The following is a 13,536-nucleotide window of genomic DNA, read 5'->3' as shown; positions in this document are numbered from 1 at the left end:
TAATTATCTCTGTGACCTACATCAACTCGAACACTCCGACCTAAATCCAAACATCTACGGACCTAAGGTAAATGTCTCCACTTATGGACAAAGAGTTTTCTCCGCCGCTGAGACCTCTGAATGGAACAATCTACCCCTAATCTCCGTGAATGTCCTACCTACTCTGCTTTCAGAACATCAATCAAGACCAATCTCTTTCGCCATGCTTTTATAGTGAACTGCCCTCACTTGTCTGCGCTTTGAGCATAACATTTGAGTATGGATAATGCGCATTATACATGAACTATTATAGCATACCATATCATTTACCCGAAAGGGTCAAAAGGTTTGTCGAAGAAAGAGTGTGAGAGAATCAATAAATATTAATGAAAGCAGTAGATTTTATTTTCCCAATATAACATTATTAAGGCCAGTCTGAATGTGTCAATGATCGCATATTGCATATGATGTCTCTTTTTATAAGTTTTGTTTTTTAACTCCGTTCATGAAAACACCTGACGATGCTATTTCAGTACATCAGTAACACAGTAAACTACGGATATAACGAACTCAAAGGGACCACTAATTTTAGTTCGTTATAACCGTAGTTCGTTTTAAGCATATATACAACATAACTACAGCAATTAGTCAGGACAAAAAAGTAAGTTCGCTATATCCGTCAGTTCGTTATAAGCGTGTTCGTTATAAACGTAGTTTACTGACTGTACTGTAATCAGTAATACTCATTGGACACTGCTGTCTTCAACAAAGGCCAGCAGATGTACATATGATAGAGTCTTCAAAGAAGATGAAGAGCACAAGCTGTTACTGTGTGAAGTGAACAGCCATTACAGCGTGAATGATATTTAAATATGATTACAGGATTTTACAGGAGTCTTGTTGCAATTATTTCAACTATGACAGAACGCACTTACAAAGCAGTAAATACGAAAAGAAATTGTACTTGGTGTAAACCTATTTCTCATTTGTCATCAATCTGTACTTTTGTGCTAGAAATACAAGATCAACGTGTATCACAACTGACAAAATTTCACCGCAATGTGTTGTTCTATGTCTGTGTGTCGACAAACATGCAGCTGATTAGCATCCCGCTGTTTCCGGACTATAGGGATATTTGTGATTTAGATAAACTCGTCCCCATAGTAACCGTTCGTTAGCGCTAAGTAATGATCTTTAACACATTGTTATACATTGTTGTAATTGGGACCAATCTGTTGTAAGATGGTAATGGCCGGTGATGTGGACACTGATTATCTATAGTCTAGGGGTGAACAGAGACAGCATCGTGTGGTACTGCAGTAATAATATGTATGTTATAAACAGGTTTCATTATCGGGATTTGTATTCCAGAAGAATAGGTCTTCAGCAACCCATGCTTGACATAAAAGGTGTCCATGCTTGTCGTAAGAAACGACTAACGGGATCGGGTGGTCGGGCTCGCTGACTTGATGCATGTCATCGTATCCCAAATGCGTGGTTCGATGCTCATTTTGTCAATCACTTGATTGTCTGGTCCAGACTCGATTATTTACAGACTGCCGTCATATAGCTGGAATATTGCTGACTGCGGCGTCAAACAACAAACAAACAAATCAATCCTGATTTGTTGCTGAGTTCCTTGCCGTTAATATCACTGAGACGCTTAAATCAGCACGCGCAACTAGACTTCAGACCCGTGAAAATTCCGGGGTAGAATAGGTCTTCAGCAACCAAGGCTTGCCGTAAAAGGTGACTATGCTTGTCGTAAAAGGCGACTAACGGGATCGGGTGGTCAGGCTCGCTGACTTGGTTGATGCATGTCATAGATCCCAATTGCGTGGATCGATGCTCATGATATTAATCACTGGATTGTGTGGTCCAGACTCGATTATTTACAGACCGCCGTCATATAGCTGGAACAACAATCAAACCCAAACCAAAACTAGACTTCAAAGCACTGACGCTCTACTATAGCGCCCACGGTTCTATTTCTGACATATATAATACTCGTAGAACAGGTGATGCGCCAGAATAGCATCTCAGTTACATCCTAATTTACATTGTATTAAACAGCTAAAAAAGTGAAAATATATATAGAATGAAATACCACACGCAATGTAATGACATATGTATCGATTAAACATGGTGCCGTGTGACTAGATTGTCTGATTCACTATCACTGGATTGTCTCGTCAAGACTCAAATGCTGACATGCCGCTGTGGTATGGCAGGAGGACTGTTGTGCGGATTTAAATAACAAACACATTTCTTTTGAAAATCGAATGAGTGGAGAGTGCTATCGGTAGAGTACACTGTAGGACATCCTTACCCTTTCGCGAACACCCTGTGTCATTAACTTTCACCACTTTTGTGCCACTATTTTCACCACAGTCACCACAAATTATGACGTCAACGCCAGAAATGAACCAGTCTCGATTACCCCACGAAACAGATTCCATTTGGCTTGGAAGGCAAAACAGCGGTGAGAACTATTACTGACAATCCATACAATCCTCTGTTGAACTCGTTTAAGAAAACGTAACACTTCTAACACTCATTCATTGAAATCCTATGGACCTATGGGCACGAGAAGAGGAGGATAATACGTCATATTATTAAACGCAAAACAACCCAAATGTCTGTGTATTAAGAACTTGGTCACATCGTCCAACTATCGTGATTCTCTCCAACCCTTCCGCCCGTTAACGCCATGGTACATTGTCCCAGCAAGATATATAGATTGGATCCAACTAACAACCATTACGAGTTAGGTCAATAGATCCCTCCTCAAACCCCCTGCTTACCGTTCATTTTTTCGAAGTGTGATTACAGGTTATTATCTTCAATTGCCGGAGTCTCACTGGTCCTACTTTTCACGAACGAAGCCTGTTTTTCTTGTTACCTATTCAAAGAAGGAAATTATCACAGACTTGTACGGAGAACTCGAGTTCCCCTCCTATTATTGCCACTGGTGACAGGAGGCACAGAGTACGTGGGTTGTTTCCCCGAAGGTTTTTTTTTAAAAACAATAATACGTTTTCCCATATTAAGTAAAACTATAGGGTCCAATGGGTGTCTGGCTGAGTGTAAAACATTCAACGGACGCTTCACGCTTATCGACTTATCGAGAGAAGGAAAGTAACGGATTTACTCGGAAGCAGTTGTTTACCAAGACTGTTCCTACCTGTCCATGCAGTGAACACTGTGTCTATTTTGTTGTTATATTTACAGGTTTTTCCTGAAACAAACAAACAAACAAACAAACGTTCTTTTGCTGAAATTCCATAAAATCTGGCGGTTATATTTAGTTATAAACTACCTTTATTACCCCTTCCTGTGCATATGTGTACGGTCGGTAAGGGGAGTCATGACAAGAGTTACATGCTTAAGTAGCTTCATACACCAAGCGGAGTAATACAGGGGTCACAGAGTACGACCTGTGGCGTCACCTTGCGACGTTAAAGAACGTCAGTGTGACAAGGTATGCACGTGCTATCAGGCGACGTTAAAGAACGTCAGTATAGGAAGGATTGCACGTATTGTCAATCGACGTTAAAGGACGTCAGTGTAGGAAGGACTGTACGGGTTCTATATCGTCGTTGAAGAACGCCAGTGTAGGAAGGAATGCACGGGTTCTCAATCGTCGTTAAAGAACGCCAGTGTAGGAAGGAATGCACGTGTTGTCAATCGACGCTAAAAACACCAGTGTAGGAAGGAATACACGTGACTATCAGACGACGTTAAAGAACGTCAGTGTAGGAAGGATTGCACGAATTTTTAGTCGACATTCAATGACGTCAGCGTATGAAGGGATGAACGTGCTACCAAGCAACGTTAAAGAACGTCAGTGTTGCAAGGAATGCACGTGTTATCGGGAGACGTTAAAGAACGTCAGTGTAGGGAGAAATGCACGTGCTATCAGGAACTAAGTGAAGTTTTGCAATTTTGAATGGCTCAAGATCCAGACCTTTTTTATTTAGGACATGTGTGTGTCACTATCAGTTTAGAATGATTTGTCAGTGTATTGTTAAGATTGGTTTCGCTTATGGTCGAAGATGGGACACCTTGCACGGGTGATCAATTCAGGCTGACAATGTAGTAATATTTGTGGGATGACGTCATGCCCCTCCATATGTTCATGTGTAGGTGAAACTCTCAATGTAATTGTAGATCAAGCTTGTTAAAAAATAATACAGAGATACATGTTGCATTAAATGGTAGAAAGTGACGGCTGTCCCATATATGTATTGATTGAAGACCGCTCATATATAGTGTGTTTATTGGATACACATGAGCTAACGGCTAAGGGCAATCAGCAGGCGCAAAACACATATTCCAATGTGGAAACCCAGGTTCTACATGTGGAGCTCGCTCCTTCTGGGTAGTAGCTGCGACTTAGTGCCGGAACACCTTGCCAGAACATGTAGTTAGCATGACAAAGTCGACATGTAGTCAGCATGACAAAGTCGACATGTAGTCAGCATGACAAAGTCGACATGTAGTCAGCAGGACAAAGTCGACATGTAGTCAGCAGGACAAAGGACATGTAGTTAGCATGACAAAATCGACATGTAGTCAGCAGGACAAAGCCAACATGTAGTCAGCATGACAAAATTGACATGCAGTTAGCATGACAAAGCTGACATGTAGTTTGCAGGACAATGTCGACACTTAGTTTGCAGGACAAAGTCGACATGTAGTTAGCATGACAAAGTCAACATGTAGTCAGCAGGACAAGGTCGACATGAAGTCAGCAGGACAAAGTCGACATGAAGCTGGCAGGACAAAGTAGACATGGATCTAGCCCAGACATTGTACTGACACTAATCTATTGCATGATATTATCCTGGGTGTGACATCGGTTCCTCAAGAACAAAAAGAGTTAATTCCCCTGTACTTGATCAGAGAATATATCAGTCAGGCCTAGAGTCGCCGTCTGGCTGGTGTACAATACATATAGATTTATTTTGTAGGTTTACAAATGTTCAATGGAGTCAATTCAAACACTTGACAAAGTAATCTAAATATACTTAATGTCTCCGTGGTCTATAGGCTAACGTTTCAAAGAATAGTTGTGCAAATAAGCGTCCAGCACATGTTTCCATTGTTATGTTTTGGCTTTGTCCTAACCACATCTCATACAGCCTTGAGATGTGCATTTACTTCATCGTTACGGGACAAAAGCATATAATGGCCATTAGGTGTTCACTTAATATACCGGTAACTGTCTCCATGGTGTTGTGGATAGAGCCTTTGCCCGGGATCGGAAGGTCGGTAGTTCGATGCCCTGGTCACGTCATACAAAAACACGTTAAAAGATGGTACTTGTTGCTTCCCTGCCTGGTGCATTTGAGAATAAAACAAGAACTGGCCGGTTAAGTATAATGTATTTAAGTGGGGTATCCACGTTAAATTCTAGCAAGGTATCCCAGTGGGCTAGCACTATCAAACCGGCATTGGTCTTGTACAAGCAGCCACACACACACACACGCGCGCGCGTCGTTATATATCTGAAACAATCTTATACGCGACGAGAAACTTCATTTAACCTCACCTCATTTCATATAGACAATGGGCTTAATTTAATTAGTACTATTCGTGCATCTGGCGTATATATGAGCGAAGCTGTACATAGGGCCAGTTTTCAAATTTCTAATTGATGACCCCAGACTCAGTGGAGGAAAAACTGATTAATTTGTTCGTACCGAGTAGCATCGACCAGAGTATGCACTATTCTATTCTCAATAATTAGTAAAAAATCATTGACACAAATAGACAGTTGGAAAACCTTGGTTTATGGCAACAATATAATATTTACAAACAAAAGTTCATAGCGCGATAACATCAGCATCGTCTGAGGTCAATATTTGCGATGTATTGTACTGCCGAAGTAGAAACATATAATTATTCCTGCACTGCACAGTTCAAGGTTGTGATTAATTCATTTCATGTGGCGGCAGAAAGAACAATACTACAAGCACGTGGAATAAAAAAGCAAATACAACCGTTTCTTAGCTGAACAGGTAAATATGATTTCCTTTTATGTTTTTTTAGCAATGCTGGAAGCCGAAGAAAAACAGTACATTTTTTATTAAAAAACGATGTCAATCTTATATTGAAAGTTTTTACCAGGAGAAGGGATTAGTAAATAGGAGGAATTAAACAATTGAACAACAGGTCGTCTACTCTTTTTAACTTGGAAATTTAATACGTCAACGCTAGACAATAACCAGTCTCGATTATTCAACAAAACAGATTTCGTTCGGCGGAAAAGGAAAAATAGCGGTGGAAATTACATGAATGGAGTCATTATATGAATGGAATTGAATTTACATCAGCAAAACTCGATAACCGATATATTCCATAAAATAACATGTTTGTAATACTAGTAATTATATGTGCGCGACATATTACCATTTGACCCGTGAAGATCCGGGGTAGAATAGGTCTTCAACAACACATGCTTGCCTTAAAAGGCGACTATGCTTGTCGTTAGATCTAAAGTCGACTAACGGGATCGGGAGGTCAGGCTCGCCGACTTGGTTGATTCACGTCATCGTATCCCAATTGCGTGGATCGACGCTCATAATATCAATCCCTGGATTGCGTGGTCCAGACTCGATTATTTAAAGAACACCGTCTTGTAGCTGGAATATTGCTGAGTGCGGTGCTAAACAACATTTTGTTATTGAAGACGAGGGCGACAATGGTTTGGGCTATACGCAGAGGGTATAAAGATGAATGAGTCAAGATATCTGCCACGTTTCTCATTGCATCTCAGACGATTGAAGAGGTGTGCCACTTTCACGTGTCTATCACCTGAATGTACAAGCATTTTATCACGCCAGGCATACACAGTGTATTTTCCTTCCCCAAGCAATCTACAAGACCGATGTAAATATCGCCTGAATTCAATAGACAAGGTATCGTCTTTGATCTCAAAGGAGTCCGACCTGTATTATGTCAATGATACCCCCTCTCAACACTGATGGCTTTTAAGGATTGTACATAATGAGCTAACAAGCGTATCAGTTATTTCTTTACCCAGGGGCAAAGAGTGAAGAAACTATATAGCAGCACTCTTGAGAGGCAGGTGTGATAAATAACTTAAATACCAACCTGTTCTTTGTCTCAGCGGTTACGGTGTACACAGCTGTGGAAAAAACATGTGATTAGAATGAGGCTATAAGAGCTGGGATGAGGATGAGGAGGAAGGCGGGAACAGTGATGGGTATGTCTGGGACGAGTGGAATCCGGAAGGAAACAGATTAAGACTTGGCATCATTCCTCTTGATATTCACCACTTAATAGACTTTTGGTCTTTCGGGATCTATAAGACCGCCTCCGTGGTCTAGTGTTAGAGCGTCCGCCCGAAAACGGAACAGGAGGTCCGGGGGCGACTAACATGACTGGGTGGTCAGGCTCGCTGACTTGGTTGATGCATGTCATCGTATCCCAGTTGCATCGATCGATGCTCATGATGTCAATCGCTGGATTATCTGGTCCAGACTCGAAACCAACGTCTTATCGATAAGGCCGATGTCGTTATGACTCGTTGTCTAAAAGACAAGGAGACAAATACATGGCGTCGTGTATCAATACTTGCAGATATTGTCAGTCACTGTTAAACAATGCCACTAAAATATGGATGTCTTCACATGATTAATATTTATCACTATATATTAAGCATAGTGAAATAAGTATCGGATAATTCTATGTATGTTTCCACTGTCTGTGTGTCTTTATACATATTTATTGTTTTGTGTATATGTAGTAGCTCCGTCGTTCAAACGAAGATCAGTGATGTCTTTATATTAAGCAAGATGACGTTGCTACTGCTGCTGCTGCTGATCAGTGAAGTTTATATATTAAAAAACCCGACGAAGACGTCGAAGACGACGATGATGATGATGATGATGATTACGACGACGACGATGACGATGTATTAAGGGAAAACATGTTCAATCTATATGTTCATTATAAATGTACACAAAGTAACGACTGCCTCACGTGCGTGTTTCTCACATACAACACGGTATCGCAGACACTGCACATTTTTTTTTATTGTCAAAACAATTAAAAGCAGAAAATATCGTGTTATCCTAATTGTCCAAATCGTGGACCCTCATTAACTACGAAACTATAAACACATTTTTCAGCAGCGAAAGGAAAACAAAACTGAAAATTGCTTTGCCAGAAACACGCTACCGGTCAGCGTGAACGTAAGGAATACCAGTATCGAAGTGGCTTCATATCTTACAAGGTTTGTTGGAAAACGTCGCAAAAGATTTTCTTTGAGTGTGTGCAGCAACGTAAATGAAGATGTCACGAACCCATTAAGCGCGACTGAAATTCGCTAAACTAAAATAGAACTAGCATCGCCTGACATCTCACGGTCTCTCATCTAGGCTGGAAACATCAGCTGTCTGTATGCAAGCCGGCACTTCGTGTACAGGATACGTGGAACTCTCGAGTTCATTTTAGTAGCATCTTACTATCATCGACAGTTGAAATATGAAATATTCATCTGCAGAGGAGCGGTACACATCTATTTAAACTACAGGAGATAACGAGCGCGTCGACTATTGAAGGTAGTACTTGCTATAATTGTCAGCGTTTCTATTCATGTAGATCATGTCATACGTCTTCATGTTTTGTCCATTATTACATTTTCCGTAAATCAAATATTTCATAAAAATCACCTGTTATTTCAATATGTAATTAAGTCAAAATATCAATCAGTCTTGAAATGAAATTCAGTAGCGTTCATTGTTTGCAATTGTTTTGGAGCTTGTCAATCATGGTGTTGGTAAGTAACAGCTGTGAACATACAATGACAGTTGAGAGGAATTTCAAGCAATCATCCAGCATGCTTTTCATGAAGGCGTCCTACCGTGACCAGCATGGAGGTATTCGAAGCATATTCGTGAACGCTGAACAATAGCAACCACCACAACAATGAATATGACTGACGCCTCTGGATATACCTAGGTAACTGTGCTCAAACTGTTTATCATATTATTTTACATAATTGATCATACTCCATACGTAACAGATTTTTAAGCAAGGGGTGTGTGTGTGTTAACGGCTACATAACAGGGGAGACAACTGCTACGTGACAGGGGAGATAACTGCTACATGTCAAGGGAGATAACTGATACATGACAGGCGAGATTAGTACATTATTCATCCTTAATTACGCCGCTTCATGTTCATCCGTAGAAGCTGTGAAAGCTGAAATCTGTAAGTTCATTCAATCAACATTATCACCAGAAAGTCTTTTTTGAGTACATTTGCCACGAAGGCTCATCAAGAATTTATACAATCTCATTTTTTCGAATGTCTGCCAATGAATGAAATTAGGTCGATCGATTTTTAAGATTAACTTTTAGGATACGTACCTCCTAATTGTACTTCAGTAAGTGTGGGCTACATTTTGGATGATAACAAAGTAACACACAAAGAAACATAAAATAGTACACTCCTCTGGGTGTTGATAATATAAATCGAGTGCACACTGATCCATATTGACCGGGATAAAAATAATGTAGCGTTTTGAACATGGAAATATAGCGCCCTTGCCACTCCACAGGCAGCCCAGACAGCGAATGGGACTTCTCCAGGAAACTCTTCCTAGTCGAACCCACCCACCCAAAATGTGAAAATTCCCCAGCCTTCTGCATTGCCGAGATTGTCAGAATGACTGTATTCCTGGCACTATTATTATTATGTACATATTAAAATAAAAAATGCAGCAAAGAGAGTTTGGGTGATCCTGGCACAGTCAGGCTGGTTAACGTTAGGCTCTTCATCAGCTCAGAGCCCTTGCCCCCTCTACACGCAGCCCAGACAGCGAATGGGACTTCTCCCAGGAAGCGCTGCCAAGTCAAACCCACCCGGAACTTCGGAGAATGTGACGACTCCCCAACACTGCAGCCTTCTGCATTACCCAGATTGTCAGAAGGGTTGTATTCCTGGTAGCAACAGATTGGGAGGTACTGAACCAAAGGCACCAAGGACAATGGGGAGTCGGACAACTTGGCACTTGGGATGCAAGTGTGACATTTGCCACGTTTTTCCTTAATCTGTCAACCACATTAGTGTCAAAAGTGACAGAAAATTCAATGATATAAATTATTTAATTGGATTTATCAAAAAGGACGAGATCAGGTTTATTATGATTATAGCTGTTTTTGTTAAATCTATAATGGAACCATCTATCCTCTGTTTGGATCAAAGTATATCATCACTCCCGCTCAGTCGATGCAGTGACATTAGAATGTCTGTAACGAAGCTATTAGTGAATGAAGCCATACATCAGAAGTGAGGACAAAATATACATTAAGCAAATGCGCAAATGCGTTTCTATTTTAAAGTATCGACGAGGAATGGAAAATCGTCTATTTCTTCAGATCAAGTCGTGATGTACTGGCCATCGGGGGCTGCAGATGGCTTGATGTCATTGCTCAGCATATCCAGTCGGAATTTTACTGGACATCGCAATCACTACACCTTCCATGCCATGATAACGATCCCAGATAACGATCATCATGGTATTAGACGTGAATGTGAAATATTAATAATTAAGACGTAATTGCTTAGTTCGATACAAATCAATGCATAATTGACATAGGGATTTATATACTGGATCAGGCGGTTAAATGCTGCGTAGCCAGATCCTATCAATCTGCCCTGCAGCATCCACGTTAGAGCATCACACACAAACCCTTTATGCACTATATGGCATAAACATACAATATAAATATCCATGTACTGAGTTTCTGATAACGGACTCGTGAAGATCCCGGGGTAGAATGGGTCTTCAGCAACCTATGCTTGCTGTAAAAGGCGACTATGCTTGTCGTAAGAGGCGACTAACGGGATCGGGTGGTCAGGCTCGCTGACTTGGTTGAAGCATGTCATCGAACCCAATTGCATCGATCGATGCTCATGGTATCAACCACTGGATTGTATGGTCCAGACTCGATTATTTACAAACCGCCGTCAAGTAGCTAGATTGTTGTTGAATGCGGCATTAAACAACAAACCGCATCTTTTTTATTGTGTTTCAAGCATATTGTATTCTACGTAAATATATTATTTTTATGAACCATAACAAAAGCTGTTTTCAATATAAACCATATCGCTTACATGTTTATAATACTGTAAAAGAAATGAGCCTATGTAGCGCATTGTAGCATGGAATCCGTTCGCAAGGGGTGACATGAATATTTTTTACACTCTTCGCACATTAATTTATTTAACAATAACGAAACACCAGCAACTGGAATAACAACGGAGCACAACGTCCTGAATTATTTACGCTGACATCCAGCGGTTAATGTTTATGCTAGGTCATCGAAAGACTTTTTTTCCATTTTCAGACCATATTTCAACAGCTGTCATCTAGACATTGACGCTTTGTTCGTTACTTGGAGGGCGAATACATATTTACGTTTGAAACTGATACAATGACACCCACGTAAGTTCATAAAAAGACATATTAACAATGACAATACGTGTACAACGTTATTAATGATGAATCTATCAAAAGATGTTCGTTCTATTCCAGCATAGCGAGTTTTATTCATTGCCTATTCATACAGAGCGATTTTGTTCAATGGCTACTACAGCATAGCGAATTTAAACTCATAGGCTATTCTGCATATTGAGTTTAATTCATTGCCTATTCATTCAGGGCGAGTTTTATTCAATGGCTACTCCAGCATAGTGGATCTAAAGTCATAGGCTATTCTGCATAGTGAGTTTAATTCATTGCCTATTCATTCAGGGCGAGTTTTATTCAATGGCTACTCCAGCATAGTGGATCTAAAGTCATAGGCTATTCTGCATAGTGAGTTTTATTGATTGCCTATTCATTCAGGGCGAGTTTTATTCAATGGCTACTCCAGCATAGTGGATCTAAAGTCATAGGCTATACTGCATAGTGAGTTTAATTTATTGCCTATTCATTCAGGGCGAGTTTTATTCAATGGTTACTCCAGCATAGTGGATCTAAAGTCATAGGCTATTCTGCATAGTGAGTTTTATTGATTGCCTATTCATTCAGGGCGAGTTTTATTCAATGGCTACTCCAGCATAGTGGATCTAAAGTCATAGGCTATTCTGCACAATGATTATAATTCATTAGCCATTCCTGGATAGCGAGCTCAGATTCATTGACCATATTTTGCAATAACCCTACTGTTACACCTGATTGGATGTACGCTGAAACAAACCAAATTTAAACCTAATTTGGAAATTCTACAAAACATGTAAACTAAAAACAGACAAAAAACAATAGTTGAGGGTTTGAGTTCACAATTACCAGAGCTCATGCATCTCTCAAACAAATTAGATTTTATCACGTAACACATATATTTATCAATTAGGTATTTACAAAAATAAAATTATAAGTATTGATACGGATTCAGCTTTAGTTGTTCCATCGTCTCCCTTTTCATTTGAAGTTTGAGCTCATCAATGTGAAATGATGCTTTCGCCAGCAAGAGATCCTGTTATAGTTTAGTCCACATCGTGATCCTTGGCTTTATAGCATATATTCTCGGTCAACGCCGTACACTTATTATGGTACTCGTATGGCCGTTAAGGTAACAATTATACAAACATACCAGTTTAACTAACTTTAAACCGTCAATACTAGAGAATTGTTTATCAGTCGAAACAGATTCCATATGACGTGCGTCCCTTGGGCACGCCAGAAACCTATGATTGTGGGTTCGAATCCCGGTTCGCCCCAATAATGTTGTTTGTCAGCACCATACCCGTGGTCGTGGGTTTCAACGAAGTGGTAAACGTCTGAAACCTGCATCACGTCGGGCTTTCCTCCCACATTAAGCTGACACACCGCGATATTACTGGAATAATGTTACAAGCGGCGTTAAACCCAACTCACTCACCCATATGACGTAAAAGGTAAAATAAAAGATGACAATTATATGAATGGATCATCAGCGAAGACACCAGATGTTCTCGAAAAGGGGAAGCTTGTCCTGGTCTAGTGGTTGCACACCCCGTAGACATAATTTCCCCCCAAATAGTGTTTGGATGTGGCCCAGAGTTAATACCGCTTACCTGCACTACTCCCGCCACACGACGGCAGGCTGCAAATCATATCTGGATTAGACAATACAGTCATTGGTATTAGGAGCAATGCTTCACGTCCTCCGGCAACGTCTGACGTTAAAGCAAGTGCAGGGACGGTCGGGTAGCCTAGTGGTTAAAGCGTTCGCTCGTCTCCCCGAAGACCCGGGTTCGATTCCCGACATGGGCAAAAAGTGTGAAGCCCTTTTCTGGTGTCCCCTGTCGTGATATTGCTGGAATATTGCTTAAAGCGACCTAAAGCCATACTCACTCACTCACTAAAGTAAGTGCCAGTGAGGAAGGAGGTGTGAAAACTCCATGTACGTGTCTCAACGTAAGACAGCATCGCGCATCATGTTGACAAACGAAGTGTCATATTTAGTGAATTCCTCTGAATATCTACCATAAAATATCTGGAATTGTTTTAATGAACTTGTGACTGTGAAACCTTGA

General features: G+C 40.5%; 1 protein-coding gene across 2 annotated transcripts in view; it reads right to left on the bottom strand.

The window, feature by feature from the left end:
* The window catches only part of LOC139452221 (neuropeptide Y receptor type 2-like), a 43,863-nt gene that overhangs the window by 17,980 nt on the left and 12,347 nt on the right, over positions 1-13,536 (bottom strand). The window contains exon 1 of one of the 2 annotated variants that reach the window (XM_071233613.1): positions 7,099-7,134. The exons of the other annotated variant lie outside the window; for it this stretch is intronic. The gene's annotated coding sequence lies outside the window, so the exon portion shown is untranslated. Of the gene's footprint in view, positions 1-7,098; positions 7,135-13,536 lie in introns of those variants that run through there. 2 annotated transcript variants of the gene reach the window in all.

The sequence above is a fragment of the Haliotis cracherodii genome, unplaced genomic scaffold (genome assembly GCF_022045235.1).
Source record: "Haliotis cracherodii isolate W230 unplaced genomic scaffold, xgHalCrac1.p SCAF_9, whole genome shotgun sequence".
NCBI lineage: Eukaryota > Metazoa > Mollusca > Gastropoda > Lepetellida > Haliotidae > Haliotis > Haliotis cracherodii.
This window is presented reverse-complemented; position numbering and strand designations above follow the sequence as displayed.